A 16,330-nucleotide genomic window follows, 5' to 3' on the forward strand; every position below is an offset into this window, starting at 1 on the left:
AAATGTGTCTTATTATTTTCTAATTTCTCTTTTTAATGTTTTTTTCAGTACAAAAGTATGGTGCTAAATTGAGGATATTCAGTAAACATCAGCACCTGAGAAGTATGACTGTGTGAATCTTTGATGCCTGAGGCCTACAACTTAACAATGGGCATATATAATTCACACAGGTCTTTGCTGTCACATGTTAAAGTAATTTATGTACAAATCCCTCACCTTTTACTTGCTTACATTACCAAGTAACAACATGCAAGGATATGCCATTCATTCATATTATTAAACAACACACTACAGGTTCAACACTTACCTTGTAAATCCATCAGTTGCAACAGTTTTAATTCAGGGCTGACTGTCTGATGCTAGGCATACACAGTCATTACAAGGATAGGTAAAGGTTGTGAGCTTTGCCTGGGATCGATATTACTATATGTATGTGTGTAGGAGGAAGGTTTTAGCCCCTTAGGTGGTGAGTGAGTGTGTTGTGCATTGCCTCTTAGCCACAGCAAAGGCATAACGAGCATGCCTACATCATCCTGCACCCACAGCAGCTGCTGGTTCCCCCTCTGGCTCCTCAACTGCATGTAGCTGTAGTGAACTTGCCACTGGTGGTGGGATGTGTGCCCCTTCCCATTGTTAATCCTGCTGAAGTTGTTTTCCCAGGATGATGTTGTGTAGCATGGTACATACAGTGAATATTTCAGTACATGTATGTGGATTGTACTGCAAGACTCCCCCAGATGTATCTAGGCACCAGAACTACGACTTCAGTAGCCGAAACACACTCTGCGTAATACTTCTGGTTTGAGCGTGTGCCTCATTATGGCGTTCTTCAGCAGGTGTGTGTGCACTTCTGATGGGTGTCATCAGTCATGGTTCCAGTGCATAACCAGTAAATGACCCTCTGGGATATTCCCCTCTAACGAACAACAGTACATTGAGAGGTGTGCCAGATATGTGAGTCATGGTAACTGCCTGGGTTGCTAGCACACAGGTTCAAGACGATTCCCTTGGCATTACAAACAACTTGGCAGTTAATAGAGTGGAAGCCCTTTCTATTTGTGTAGAGCCTTCCCTGTTCCCCAGGTGGTGCCTTAATTGTTATACGTGTGCAATCTATGGCACCCAGTACTTCAAGGTAGTGTGCTACCTGTGGAACTCCTGCATATTTGTGGCCCTATCCTCAGGAGTACGAAGAAATATATGTGGTCTCTGGTATCTTGTAGCACACCATTCACAAATTGATGGGGAATCCTGGATGCTGATGCTTGTAACACCCCCAGCATGTCCCCTGTTGGTCTCTTAAAGGTTCCTGTAGTTAAAATTCTAAGTGCTACACATACCTTTGTCTTCACTGGTATGAGTTGCCCTCAGTTTGCTCTGGGTCTGAGTTGAGGACGACAGAGCTTGCAGAGTTCCTGTAGTTGTCTCTATCCACCCTGCAGCACTCTACAATTTCCACTTCATAAAAATTGCGAAGTCTTAAACAGGTTCTGAGAACTCTTCTCCTTCTTGGCCAATGTTTATTAGCAGCAGCAAAGACTTCAGCATGTTGCACATACACATGAATTAAAGCAACAGCAGCCCCTAACATTCTTTCTGTGTAGATTCCTTTCTGTGGCTGTATTCCAATAGGTTTGGGATTCACAAGGAAAACCAGCAGTGAGCCTACATGGTTGCTTTATAGTTTGTTGAATACATCCTGCATCTTGGATTGGTTGATTGGCATACAATACAGCTGGTTATACTGTAATTAGCATACCATGGTGTTTACCTTGTTTGCGCGGCTCTACCCACCATGCAGAGTTGCTTACTGAATCCAAAACAGTGTGCGCCTTGGTGAGATGTGCACATGGTGTAAACAGACCACGTAGGCTTTATTGTATCTGGCCGTATATGTTGAAAAGTAAGAATATTACAACCTCCTTTCAGGAATGGAGTATATATATATTATGCCACAGAACAGCATGCTAATTATTTCTGAGTCGCTTGTGCCTAAAAATATAAAATAAAGCCCAGGAAGGCACGATATGTCTGCTAGACAAAACACTATGATTGAAAAGTAAAACAGCCAAAGCAGCACTGCAGATTTTGAGTGTAAAGCAAATATTTCATGCTTAGCGTTTATCTTCTAACTTTTAATTGGTATTTTGGGGTTCTTTCTAAAAGAAAGCCTTAGTAATTATTTTCAGACATTTCTTTTAATATTACCACTGGTAAATAAGGTAAATATCTAGAAATGCTGAAATGTCTTTCCACATTTTGTAATTTCAAAATGCAGCAATAAACTGAAGCATGTTTATGTATTAGTGTGTTAGTATACTAGCAAGATGTATTGTCTGCCAGGAAGTAGAAAGTACAGTTCAAAGAGGATACCCATCATAATAAGTCATATTCAAAATAAATAAATAAATAAAAAATAAATCAATAAAATAAAATAAAAGAAGGTGCATGCTACAATCTCCTTTACAACTAGACTTCTTTCTACTAGCCACTGCATTGGATGTAAACTTATGCACTCCCTGAGGACAGCAAATGTTCTGCAAAATGGCCAGGATGGCTGTCCAATTGCAATTCACACCCATATATATATATATATATATATATATTACAAATGCACTGCAGCAAGGATCATCAAGACGGATATCACCAAAGATCATATATTATATTATGGGATACCAAGAAACTGTATGCAATTAACTTATGAAACGGTTAAGTAAAGCCAATCAGCCACCTTAATCCGGCATTCACTGTACAAAAAAGTCCTTAAATTCACACTTCCCTAAACTTTACATATTATTCTAGCAACTATTCACACAAAAATAGACAAAACCACCACATATTTTTCTTCCCTTCTTCCATCAGCTACCAAACATGTTCTATTTTTCCACTTCTTCTTAGATGGTAATTACAAACTGAATATTATTGATTAGGAGAGTTTCCAGTCATTAAAGTAAGTCTATCAAAAGAAATAATATCTCGTAAAGGTACCATTGAGTTTTGGATATAATGTACCATGTTACAAAGTATGACCTGCTTCAGCTTTAAGTTATAATGCATCCTTGTGATTTGCCATTTTTAATTTCCTTAGTGTCCATGTACTTCAGTTATCATACAACTTTGTCAAAACACAAGAACAAAAACATCTTCTTTTTCCCACTGCTGTGATCGTTGCAGACAATACATTTTGCAGTTGTTCCATGAAAAGTAAACAGCACATGTAAAACATAAATGTCACACAACCTGCAGTAAACTATACTAAAATTGTTTTACAATCAGCAATACTAACAATAACTATTTGCTTTACAAATTTATATGCCTTACCCTTTCCATGACTTTGTATGACAATTTTTAAAGATCACAAGCAAAGGGCTGAAATGCAGATTGGTGTAATCTTCTGTTTCAGCCCTATTACTGCTGAGTATTATAGCGTACATACTTTTCTGGGAGAAGGTAGATATCATGTCACATTCATACAACTTGCACTTTTAGTAAACAAAACAAAATAAATAAGTTATGTACTCACCATAACGTTCCACGTTTGTAGTCCATCTCACCCTTCATTCTTACATATGGGACAGCGTCCCTAGCGCCTTATTCTTGGGTGGCTCAAGAAAAAATACTCCTGAGTTACGTGGAACCAAATGATGCTCTACCCCTGGAGGTTAAATCCATTTGTAATGAGTAATAAAAGTGTGAGGGGTAGCCCACGTAGCTGCTGCACAAATGTTATCATGTGGGACCCTGGCTTGAAAGGCTGCAGAGGTAGACTGAGATCTGGTAGAATGAGCCTTGATTTTAAAGGGTAAAGGTCTACCCTAAGAATTGTAAACATAAGCTATACAGCTAGAAATCCAATTAGAGAGTGTCACTTTGGAAACTGGTAAGCCTGACCTGGATTCAGAGAAGGAAATTAATAATTGATCTGATTTCCTGATTTCCTTAGTCTGGTGCAAATAAAAACGTAATTGTCTATGGACATCCAGCTGGTGAAACCTGTATTCAGCTGCATTGGAATGATTTGGATAGAACACTGGAAGCTCTATGGATTGATTCAAATTGGTATGGGAACAGAAACCTTGGGGACAAAGGAGGGATTAGTACGAAGGGACACCCTGTCCTTGTGAAAAATCAGATAAGGGGGTTTTACACACAATGCTTGCAACTCTGACACCCGTCTGGCCGACGTGATAGCCACCAGAAACAAAGTCTTCCAAGACAGGAATTTCAAAGAAGATGAATGAGAAGGCTCAAAAGGTGGGGAAGTCAATTTGGATAACACAAAATATAAATACCATGAGGCAAACAGGTTTTTGATGGGGGGGGGGGTCTTAACAAAGTGGCACCTTTAAGGAAGGTTTTGCACAGCTTATGTGACATCAGATTAGAATCTTGAAAACCTAGATGAAAGTTTGAGATCGCTGCTAATTGAACTCTGATAGTGGCAGCCGCAGATCTCTGGTGAAAAAGCTCAGACAGGAATTCCAAAACCACTGGATTGGAGGCAGTGTAAGGGTCAACATTCATTTTCTCCTCCCAGATACAGAATCTTCTCCATTTACTGGATTATAGTCTCCTAGTGGAAGGTTTATGAGAAGACATAAGGATATGAGTCACGGAGGGTGAGAAGTCATGAAGCCTGACAAGGGATGGAACTGGATCAGCCATGCTGTCAAATTGAGGGTGTGTAAGGAGGGATGAAGTGAACTTGACATGTGAGTTAACAGGTCTGGAGCTGGGTCCAGGATCCAAGGATTGTCCAGGAGAAGAGGCCCGAGGAAGGGGGATCAAACCTGACAAGGCCAGTAAGGAGCAATGAGGATAAGTTTGCTTCCCAGCCATTTTGATTTCTGAATAACCGTGAGAATGAGAGGAAATGGAGGAAAAGCATACAGGAGACCCAGGGGCCAATTGTGAACAAGTGCGTCTCTCGGTGAATCCCCCGGAGGGGGATGAGGGAGAAGTAGCTGCTGCATTTGGCATTGATTGGACTGGCAAAGAGGCCACAGCAAGGCTGTCCCCATCTATGGAAAATCTGTTCCGCTGTTTCCTGTTTCAGAGACCACTTGTGAGGCATAAGGATTGCCCTGCTGAGCTTGTTGCCTATCACGTTGGCTGTCCCTGGAATGTGCGTTACCACCAGAAAATGCTGGGAAGCTATCGCCCATTTCCAAACTCGCATGGCTTCTCGACAGAGTGAGTAAGATCTGGTTCCACCCTGTTTGTTGATATACCATACTACCAACATGTTGTCTGATTGTATTGCAATAGTCCCCAGAGGCAGAAGGTCGTGGAGTGCTTACAACGCCAGGAGCACCGCCCTCATCTCTAGAACGTTGATATGCTGGTGACCCTCATGATCTTGCCATGTGCCTTGGACAGTCCTGCCAAGATAATGCCCCTCCACCCTATCTATGAGGCATCCATGGTCACAGTGACAATGGGTTGGTGAGGACAAAAGGAGGTGCCCCTGGTTAACTGATTAGGAAGTGTCCACCAAAGGAGGTCCTTCTTGCAAGATTCTGTCAGCAGAATGTGATGAATTAATGGGAGGTGCTGAAAAGACCACTGGGACGAAAGGAGCCATTGAAGAATTCTCATGTGTAACCTGGCTAGTGGCACTAGTAATATGGTGGAAACCATGGTTCCTAGAAGCTCCAAAATAGTCTTGGCTTTGAACTTTCATAAGGGGAGAAGATGTTGAATTTGAAGAACCAGATTCTGTGTCCTTTCGGCAGGAAGATGAACTAACAAGTCTACTGTGTCTATCTCTGCCCCTATAAAAATCACAGATTGAGAGGGCAATAAGGCAGATTTTTCCCAATTTACAGAAATTCCCAGCTGGGCACAAAGCTGAACAGTAGCATCCCTTGTCTGAAGACATAGATGCCTGGTGGGGCCGGTCAAGAGCCAGTCATCCAGATACGGAAACACCTTGAATCCTCGACATCTCAGGTGAGCTGTCACTACTGCCATACATTTGGTGAACACTCTGGGGGCTGGGGTGAGACCAAAGGGCAGAGTACGAAACTGGTAATAACTGGCTCCCAGCCGGAAGCGTAGATGACTCCTCGACGTCCTGTCCATTTTTATGTGGTAGTAGGGATCTTGGCGATCTATTGAGAACATCCAATTGTCTTTCCCTAACAATGGGAGTATAGACTGAAGTGTCACCATCCGGAACTTGTCCTTCTTTACTGATTCGTTCAATCTGCTAAGGTCCAGAATGGGCCTCCAGTCCCCTGTATGTTTTGGCACTAAAAAGAATCTGGAGTAAGTTCTGGATCCTATTTGGTCTGCTGGGACGGTTTGGATGACTCTTTTTGACAGCAACTTGTTGACCTCCACAGTTGCCTGATCCCCGTCACTGGGCGGAAAATCCGGGATCTTCCTGGGAACAACAGGTGGAAGAGAAAAGGGTATGACATAACTTCTGGTAATAATTCTTTGTACCCACTTGTCTTGAGTGATAGCCAGCCAGGCTTCTGGATACAAAGATATGCGACCCCCGACCAGCCCCAGAGAAGCACAGTCGGGTCCCACATCAGGAGCACTGGTAAGGCCGGCCCCGAAAGGAATCGTGACCTCCCTGGTTTTGTGGACCACCCCTGCCTCTAGAATGATGTCTACCATTTCCTCCTCCTCCTCTGCCTCTGAAGGAGTAGTCACCCTGTGCATCCTGGAAAAACTTCTGGGACTTCTTGAATCACATTTTACTGCCCCTCTGACACTTAGGGTATGGTCTAGAGGGAACAGTAAAATGTACTCCCACGGCAGAGAGTGTTTTTCCTTCTTGCTCACACTGGGTGAGAGTGTCCTTTACCTTGGGTCCAAACAATGAGGAGCCGTCAAAGGGGGCATTGGTAAAGGTAGACTTGAATGGTTCTACAAAGTTACACAAACACATCCAGGAATGATGCCTTAGAGAAATTCCTGAACCTGCTGCTCTACTCGCTCCATCGGCTGCATACGAAATAAGCCGCACGGAAGAGTTGACGATAGAGTTCAAGGTGGACACTGGGCAAAATCCTTGTCAGGGACTCCCTCAGTACATGTACCTTGTAGAGAATCTCCTAACTCTTTAAGGAGATCTCTCTGAAGCCTCGTGAAGTGAGTAAGGTAGTTAAGCAATCTAAGGGTAAATGCTGCTGAACTAAATATATGCCTCCCGTATCTGTCCATCGTTCAAGACTTCTTATTTGGTGGATGAACAGAAGAAGAAGAAGTCTCAGCTAGCTCCTTCTTAGTGGCCACCACCACCACCATGGCATCTACGGGAACACCTTTAGACAAAAAATCTTTCTCAGGAGGGGCAGAAAAAAACTTATTTGGTCTCCTGGGGACTGGCTCCATGGCATCAGGAGTATCCCACACCTTCCGACTAACTAGATCCATCAGTTTGTCAAAAGGTGGAGACACCCAAGAGGCTGAAGGTTGAGACCCGAAAGCCTTCAGGTAAACCGACTCCTCATCGGAAGGGGTGACAGTGGGCCAGCCACACCTCTGCTTAAGGATTTCCAGGATGTCTACGAAGGAGACATCTTTACAGGATAACTTGGGGGACCCTTCTGACTCCTCGAGGTCAGTGCCAGAGGTCAGAGACTCATCCTGGGAGTCTATATGCTTCCTCTTACATGTTCTCTTCTGCGGCGGCTCCTCAGGGCATTCCGGGGAGGTCTCGGAAGAGTGGGGGCCACCGGCCGGTGGCTCCTGAGGCTGAGGGTCTCTGCTGTCCATGGAGGGAGTAGGAGCTGAGACATAAGTAGGTGCTTTAAAGGGAAGAGTGTCGGTACCTCTGGTAGGAGCTGATGATCGGGACAGCACACTCCTCATCATCTTGAATGCCGACCTCTCCGGCTTCGAAGACCTCCCCGGCTCTGAGGAGATCGAGGATGCTGTTGGCCTCAGAGCCATCAGCTCTGAGACAGACAGAGGGTCCGAATTCACCCTAGCTGACACGCCAAGAGGAAGACTTGGAACTGAAGAAGTTTGGTTCCAAGCATCCCTGTTGGGGCCGACCGGGGAGATTCGGCCCCTAGACACTACGGACGGTGCCGAAAGTGTTGGAGCAGAACTCAGCTCCGAAGCAGCCACAGGAGGAGCTGGAACTGAATGTTCCACCAGTGGTGCCAAACACTCCGGCTCTGAAAGACCAGCATGGCTTGGAGAAGGAATGATCACAGAGGGCTGAACAGACTCAAGTGGCTCCGGATCCGACTGGGTCAGAGCCAACAGCAATTTAGGCAAAGCAGATGACTTCAACAGTCTCAGCATTACCCTCTCCACATCTTCTTCCGATAAACTTCTGGAAGACCTGGATGACAGAGTAGGAGAGCGGGATCTCTGAGGTATCGGAAATTTCAATATAGTGGAAGCCGGTAGAGGATCCATAGACCAGCTCCATGAAATGGTCTCAGTGGTCGGCTCCAAAATACTTGGAGCCATCCCTGTAATCACCATACTGCTCTCAGTCTGCACCAAAGTCTATGGAGCTGAAGAGACAGTGGACTTGCCTGATTTGGTGATTTTAAGAGGTGGCTCTGAGACACCAGCCAGTGCCGGGGAGGCTCTCTTAGAGGATTTAGACTTTCCCTTTGTAGATTTGGAAGAGGATGAAGTGCTAGACAGATCTTCCTCAAAGGAAGGTTTAAGAAGACCTTTTAGGATGAGCTTGTTTTTCCTCACTTGCAACACCCTAGGACTGAAAGCATGGCAAAATAAACAGGTTTCCTGTAAATGGATGGCCCCAAGCAGTAAACGCAGTTACCGTGGCCATCCATTATGGACATCTTCTGTGAGCATTTAATACATTTCTTGAAGCCAGATGGCTTATGATCCTTACTCTCTTTAGACATTCTCGTAGAGATGAGCACACACACACACACACACACACACACACACACACACACACACACACACACACACAGAAAAGAAGGAAAAGGAGGACTAGGTCCTCTAACTTAAACGGGCCTAGCCCGGGCAGAAAGTGAAACGAAGAAACTAGGTCTTCTAATTAAAACAGACCTGTAAGGTTACAGAAGTAAAGAATTCACACACTCAAACAGTAATATCAATAAGGGAAAACAGAACCTAGCTCTGTTAACAGGAATCAACAAACAAGCGGGAATCCGCAAAAAACTAAGACTTATGACTAGAGATAACAGAACATAGTTCTGTTAACAATGAAACAATTCAACAAGCGGGAAATCACCAAAAACTACACTAGTCTACTAATAACACACAGTGTAACAGAGCGCAAAGGCGCCTACCAATAGTAAGTCTATGAAGACACGAAAACCAGCACACTTAGGATATCAAACTAAGTCAAATAAAAAGGCCAAAAAGCCAAAGATTGCACCAAATGGTGCAAATATAAGGCTAACTAAACTAAGAGCAACTACTCTAACGGACTAACAACAATACAGTAATAGTTTTTCTATTTTAAACTAAGCAGTCCCAAAAATATTTTAGAAAAAGATTAAGTAAATGCAACACTTAACCAGAGCCAAAGAGAAGCACAGCCAAACTCGTTGACACGACAAATGAGATCTGGGGATTGTAATGGTGCACCATGGGATACCTACCTAGCTACGAGCCAACTAGAAGACTTCCAGCTTGTAAATAGGCTGAGTAGGAGCCGAGGATCGGCTTCGATCCCATATGTAAGAATGAAGGTGAGATAGGACTACAGAACATTATAACTTTAGTCTCATTAATGTTCTAAACAGCTGACTCTTTTGTTAGTGATACTGCAAAACTGGAGTAATAACTGGAGAAAGATGAGAGGCATGAACATTTTATTTGTACAACTTCCTGTTATATATTTACTTTTTTTTAAAGTTATTTAATGATATAGGGGCATATATCTAAAGTACATATTCCAATCTCATAAAATGTGAAGTCCAGAAAATAAATTGACATTTTTGCCCATGTGATAGCGCCATAAACAAATACACACCCTCCCCAGCTCAAATGCTGAAAAGGGAATGTATCCACCTCTTCACATCATGAAGATTTGCCGTATTATGCTGCACAACCAGGAAGCAAGGCAATTCTTAGTCAATGAACAGTGATATTAATTAAGTTTTATTTTCAGATCAGTGACATGCAACTACTAAGAATAAGATTCAGAATGTATGTGAATGCGACAAATGCAGGATTAAACAATTTAAAGATAGGTAGTCTTTGGCATGTAATCTTTAAGAACAGAAACATAAAACTAAAAAGGTTATTAACATATTGGTTGTAAGATACAGTAGCATAGAAGCATTCAAGTATAAGCTTAAGATGGTATTACAAGTAATGTTCATAAAAAAGCAAAACACAAGCATGTAACATACATCTAATATAAACCTAATGAGAAGTAGCACTGCTTGTGTGGTCCAGCTGTGCAGGAGATGTTACATGGCACAACACTGACATCGGCTTCTCTTTCATTCTGCTTACCTGCTGAATGTCAAGGATACAGCATTCCAAGTAGGGAAGGACTGGCTGTTATCCAAGCCATAGATTTGGACTCATTCAGGGAAAATTTCAAGTGTGCCTGGTCAGATAAGATATATGACTCCATACATAATGTCATGGACCTCCAACCAGGGTTTCTTCCTCCCAGCAGGATTCTCCTTGAATGGCTTAAATGGGGCCTGTCAAAGGGTGCCTCTATATGATGATGGAACCAATACAAGTGGCTCCTTTCAATCTGACTGAGTAGTCAGTTCTAGTCCAAGGTGTTTTCAGATAACTGAGCTCCTCAATCTGTAAGAAAGAGCAAGGTCAGTGACCCCACTCAGAAACATCAGTACTGCTGCTCGTACCAATCACATTGTTCTTACAATCGTCACTCACTTCTCAAGGTACATGCAAAGAAGAAGGTGTAGACTGTCCAATAAACAAAGAGCTTTGTCTCAGACTGACCAATGAACAGGGAGAGCTTTGTTGCAGGACTAAGTTTCTACTTCACTAGCAAGGTGACCACAGATTAGTTTTAGCTCTTGCAAGTCTGTAGCTGCTGCCTCAATTCTCACTGGGTATTTAAACTCCTTCACTAAGGAAAGCTGACTCCTCACCACCTGAAGAGGGAAACCCATTCTTTTCTTAGAGTGCACCTTTGACTCAGCTATAGAGAAAACACATTTCACTATATGTGCTTTGCACTCAGCAGTGAAATACCTCACCATATTTCAAAAGTCCTGATTAGAATGGACCAAAAAGACTGCCTCATCTGTAAGCGACAGAGAGAGCAAACTGAGCACAAGCCTCACCTCAGATGTACTGTGATCAACTGTCTCTGAAAATAATAAATAGGCCTGGAGACATGATACAGTGGTCATAAATGAGTCCAACTTATTACATTGTAGAGACAACTTTTGCTGTAATCAAACAGTAACTAGTACATAGCCATAGACCCCATACTTTTTTATTGCCACAACACCTTCCACAACAAATGCCAGGCAATACAGCAGTAAGCCTTCTCCAAGTCCACTAGACATTTGTAGACAGAATTACCATACTACTCTGCATCCTAACAGAATTTCAAAACATCAAAGATCTACAACAGTGTTCTGTGCCCTGGGCAGAAAACACAATGTCACCATTCCATGGCGTGGCCAGTATCTGCCTTGTCATTTTTCCATGGCCTGTGCAGAATTCACATTGTCACTGTTCCATGGCCTAAGCAGAATATGAATTATTACTGTTCCTTGGCATTGGCAAAATTCAGATTGTCACTGTTTCATGGCCCGGGTAGACTCTGCATTCTCACTGTCCCAGGGCCTAGGCAGAATCTGCACAATCACTGTCCACAGCCTAGGCAGAATCTGTGCAGTCAATGGTCCATGACCTATCCAAAATCTGCACAGTCACTGTCCCATGGCCTTGGCAGAATCTGCGCAGTGACTGTCCCATGGCATAGACAGTGTCTGCACAGTCACTGTCCCATGATCTTGGCAGAATCTGCACAGCAACTGTCCCATTACCTAGGTGAAGTTTCAGCTATTAGCTCAAGTCTGCTCTTCAGTACACTGGTGCAGACCTTTTCAGTCAGGTTGTGGAGTGTGATACCTTGATATATGGAAAGCAGTCATTGGCCACCCCTTCTTAAAAATGAGGACCATCGTCCATTTTTTTTTTGAATCCATAAGTACTATCCCCATCTTCCATAAATCTCTAAAGATGTGTGTTAGCCATACTATGTTAACCCTGTCCACTGAATTCAATGTCTCTGACCAAACTTCTTTCACACCCACTGCCCTATCACTATAGAGGGATCTGACTACTTCACACAGTTCAGTTACAGTAACTGACTTCCATCCTAAGAGAAGTTTCATATACTGTTTCCCGATAAAAGGACATGTCCATTGGGTTAAGGACTTTCTCAACATGTTGCTTCCACCTTCTGATTATCTCCCCAGTAGCAGTAGCTCTTCCACACACAGACTTAGAACAGGCTGAACAGGGTTCCTCATTACCCTCCTGAAACAATGAACTCATTTGTGGGAACCTGAAAGCCTTTCTCATCACCATTCTATTTTCCTCCCTTGCCCAAGCTTTCGATTAAGAAACATGATAATTATCTGCTAATAAGGTGTTTCTTTGTCTGGCTTTACCTAGTATCAGAAATTTTCATCATTTTGTTAATTGACCACACCACATAAACCAATAAGCATAGGTTCATAAGTTCATAGGTGTGTACTAGGCTAGCAACCACAATAACCTTTTTAAGCCTAGCCATGCATTTCAAATCTTTGGCAAGTCTTGATACCCTTGATAAGTGTAAGCAGGGGCTTGGGAGATGAAACACTTACAAGCTGGGGCCTGGGAAATGAACCATTAACAGACTACCTGTGTCCATTACAGACATAGTTGCTAAATCAGGGATGAATTTCCTGTTCCCTATCCAATTGTCTAAGTTACACCTGACTTGGGTTAGGGAAGGACTCTGCTTTCACATGGATTGGGAGACTGCTCCAGAGGGTCTATATCATAAGACCGAATCGCACAAATTGCGAACGCTCATAATATCGAACGTACCGGACCTCGAATTTCTTATTGTGGGGGGCTGCCCCCCCCCCACTAAATGTATATTCCAGCTCCGAGATCACACTACAGTGAGGAAAGGGCAAATATCCCATTCTCCACTGTACTGCAATCTCAGAAAAAGCACTTTGAGGTATTATGAGTGTTTGCAATTTGTGTGATTCGCTCATATGATATAGACCCATTCCAGAGATGGGGGTAGTCTCTGGGATACACACCTGTCTATCCAGAAGGTCCTATTTATATAACAGGCAAGGTTTAAGTCTTTAGAATAGATAACTCTGGTGCTGTTTGCTTTGCAGATAAGCAGGAGGTCCATCAGGGTGAGGTCTGACAATGTCTTGCATGCCAGGCATAGATCTCCCCTCAACAGCCAGGAACAGACAGAATACAGGGATAGTGCTTTCAGGTGGTCTACATAGGACATGATACTTACACCCTATATTCTTTCACTTTACTACTATTCTTTTCACATATTAATGTGATATGTAAGAGCTAATACTGAGGACCATTGTCATGGGTCCTTGATTAGGTCTTACATTTCAACTAATCAGAAATCAGCATTTTATTCACCAAACTCCCACACTCAGTAATATCCATATATTCAGTTTATACACACTGTGATGTAAAGTGTCTGATGCATAAATCTCTGGGGACTGCAAGTCTGGTACCAGTCCTTGCACTTTTTGGCAAAAACTATGGTGTTTGTATACATAAGCAGCATGACAAGAGTCCATGTGGCCAACAAGTTGCCAGCTGTAACCCATTCTGGCATTGTCTCTACTACCCCAGGGGAGATAGGACACTGATGAATCTCACAAGAGCCAGAAGCAGTCCTGGCATTCACACTGGGGAGGGGTACATTCTGTGCTCTTGCACCACCTTATTTTTGGATGACAGACTTTAGGCTACTGATAGCCAGCCTGATATTGGGAAATGGTCTCTTAATGAATCCTGTCAAAGATCTGGGAGTACTAATGATCAGGGATCCCCTCCTGTGATCTGACCCCAGGTCAACATGGCAAAGTAAAACTGTCACATGAGGAGGCTCTAGCTCGTCACACTGCTCTGGGGCCTATGCCTCATAGCCTGGACTTCAGGTAGTTGTTTGAAGTTTGGAGAACTCTTGGGATGGTAGTGTAACTGTGAATTATTAGGGGATTTGATAAGAAACCTCAATCAGCATCCTTGCAGCATCTTCTAACATGGTGCTGTCTCTGTGTAGAATGCAGTGAAGCACCATATTCTGATTCTACCATTACCTGCAATGGTGTATCATGTGCTCATCCTTGCACTAGCTACTGCCTGTGGTAAGTGGAGGTGGTATTTCCTTGCCTCCAGGACCATATAGAGGTTCAAATACTCTTGAGGTCACTGTCACTAAGATGGAGAGGATAATAGGTCCACCCCATTGTAATCTGCAGGCAGATTACACTTGCCTGCAGCTTCCCTTCCCTTCCCCCATAAGCCCCTAGTAGAGTTTTTAGGAAAGACATCTGAGAATCCCTGGATTATTCCTACCTTGAAACATGTCATAATGGATGCAGTCATAGCAGCCTAGATGCACCCTGATTCTGCTCTTTTAGCCTTGAAAAAGGCTTATGCCCTTTGCGAGCCACTGCCTGACTGGGCTGATGATCTACCTATTGCTTGAGAAGGCAGTTCATGTCACTACTAATCCTAATGTCATAGGCCCATACTCTGCTGCTAAATGGTCATAAAGGATGTCCCAGTGTGGGAAGATGGATTTTTCACTGGTCCTGAAAGGAAGTGATGATTTTTTTCCCTTTCTGGATCTTACTTACTTCAACTATCACATCTGGAATGTTTGGAACCCAAAAGAGAATGTTGTGCTTGCTTCTGCTAAAGACCTGTGTGCCTTCTGTGACGGATGTTTTTTGGAGCAGCATTCTCTTCTGTGGATACTAGATACTTATGTGGCTTTTGGTACTTTACTACACGGTGCCGTCACTTGAGACTTTCTGTTTATTCTGTATGGGCTTCACTTCCAGTGCAAACTGTTGCCATTTTGGATTTCCTCAGCACTCACAAGCACCCACTGTCCTTCACAAGGTGTTGTTTATGTTGGATCAACCCTTGCAGGAAAAGTATCTTATGATTTTCCCATATTTGGACAACATGCTCCTTCTAACCCCAGACAGAGACTCCCTGGTGATGCTTCCCCAGAGACAAGTCATTGGGTGCCGTCCCTTAGGATTACCATAAACTGGAAGAAGTCCTCCCTGACCACAGATCAGATGAAGTGGTTAATTGGGGCAGAGATGGACAGTCTTCAATATCAGTCATTTCTGTCCTTGGAGAGGCACTGCGAAGAAGTGACATTGGCCGCTTGGTTGACAATATGGTACTTTTTTTCCGGGCTTGGCTTGACATTAATCATGATTTTCATGGTGTCATTTGCACGCCTATGGATAGATGTTATACTGGGCTATGAGGAGTCAGGCCTAAGAGCCACTAAATACTTAATGACATGCTGTTAGTATCAGATCATCGTCACCACACTCTAGAATAATGAAATATCCCCACCAGTCTCATGGTCAGTCTTTACTTCCTGCCACTGAAACTATTGTAGATTTTGGCATAGAATGTTTTGCTCATAGGATGTGGAGGCCACCTAAACTTACACATGATGCAGGGAATGTGCCCCTTGGGAGTGGTCTAAACTGGACAGATAGAGCTGATAGGCCTGCTTCTGGCCCTGAAAGTCTCAAAGAAGCAGCTACATCTAGGGTCTAATCTCATTTGCTAAAAAAAGCAGTCCATTATGTGGTACATCTACAAGGCCCTTGGCCAGTCCACACTTTTTTGAGTGTGCATAAAGTCCTAATGGCCATATAAGGAGACCGACAATAGACAGTTGGTAAGAATCCAAAGGATGCTACTTTTTTAATTTCTCCAAGTCTTTTGGGTTTCTAATACCATGACGGGAATGGACCCCATTCCTAAGTCAAAGTAAGATTAAAGTTCATGAAATTAGTATTGTTTCAATCTTTGATGTAAGGCAGTAGTGCTCTTCACAGCACCCACAATGTGCCCAGTAATGACTCCTTCTGCAGTTCGTATGGAGTTACATGTATTGGTAACATATCTAAATATGATTGTAAATTATTTTTATAAGACGCGTTGCTCCTATTGAAACTATCTGGGTATCTTTTTTCCACATTGCTCTTGTTTCTGCCTGCAGATCCTGATATTTTATGACTTTGTGTCTTTCTGTACGCAAGACACTGTAGTCACTACGTGTGGCAATTTCAATGATCAATGCTACTCTTGTCTT

General features: G+C 43.1%; 1 protein-coding gene across 1 annotated transcript in view; it reads right to left on the reverse strand.

Annotated features, from left to right (window-relative positions):
• ABCC3 (ATP binding cassette subfamily C member 3) overlaps nucleotides 1-16,330 on the reverse strand; it is a 1,985,081-nt gene that overhangs the window by 681,749 nt on the left and 1,287,002 nt on the right. The gene's annotated exons all lie outside the window — the stretch shown is intronic.

The sequence above is a fragment of the Protopterus annectens genome, chromosome 2.part1 (genome assembly GCF_019279795.1).
Source record: "Protopterus annectens isolate FY-2018-M chromosome 2.part1, PAN1.0, whole genome shotgun sequence".
NCBI lineage: Eukaryota > Metazoa > Chordata > Ceratodontiformes > Protopteridae > Protopterus > Protopterus annectens.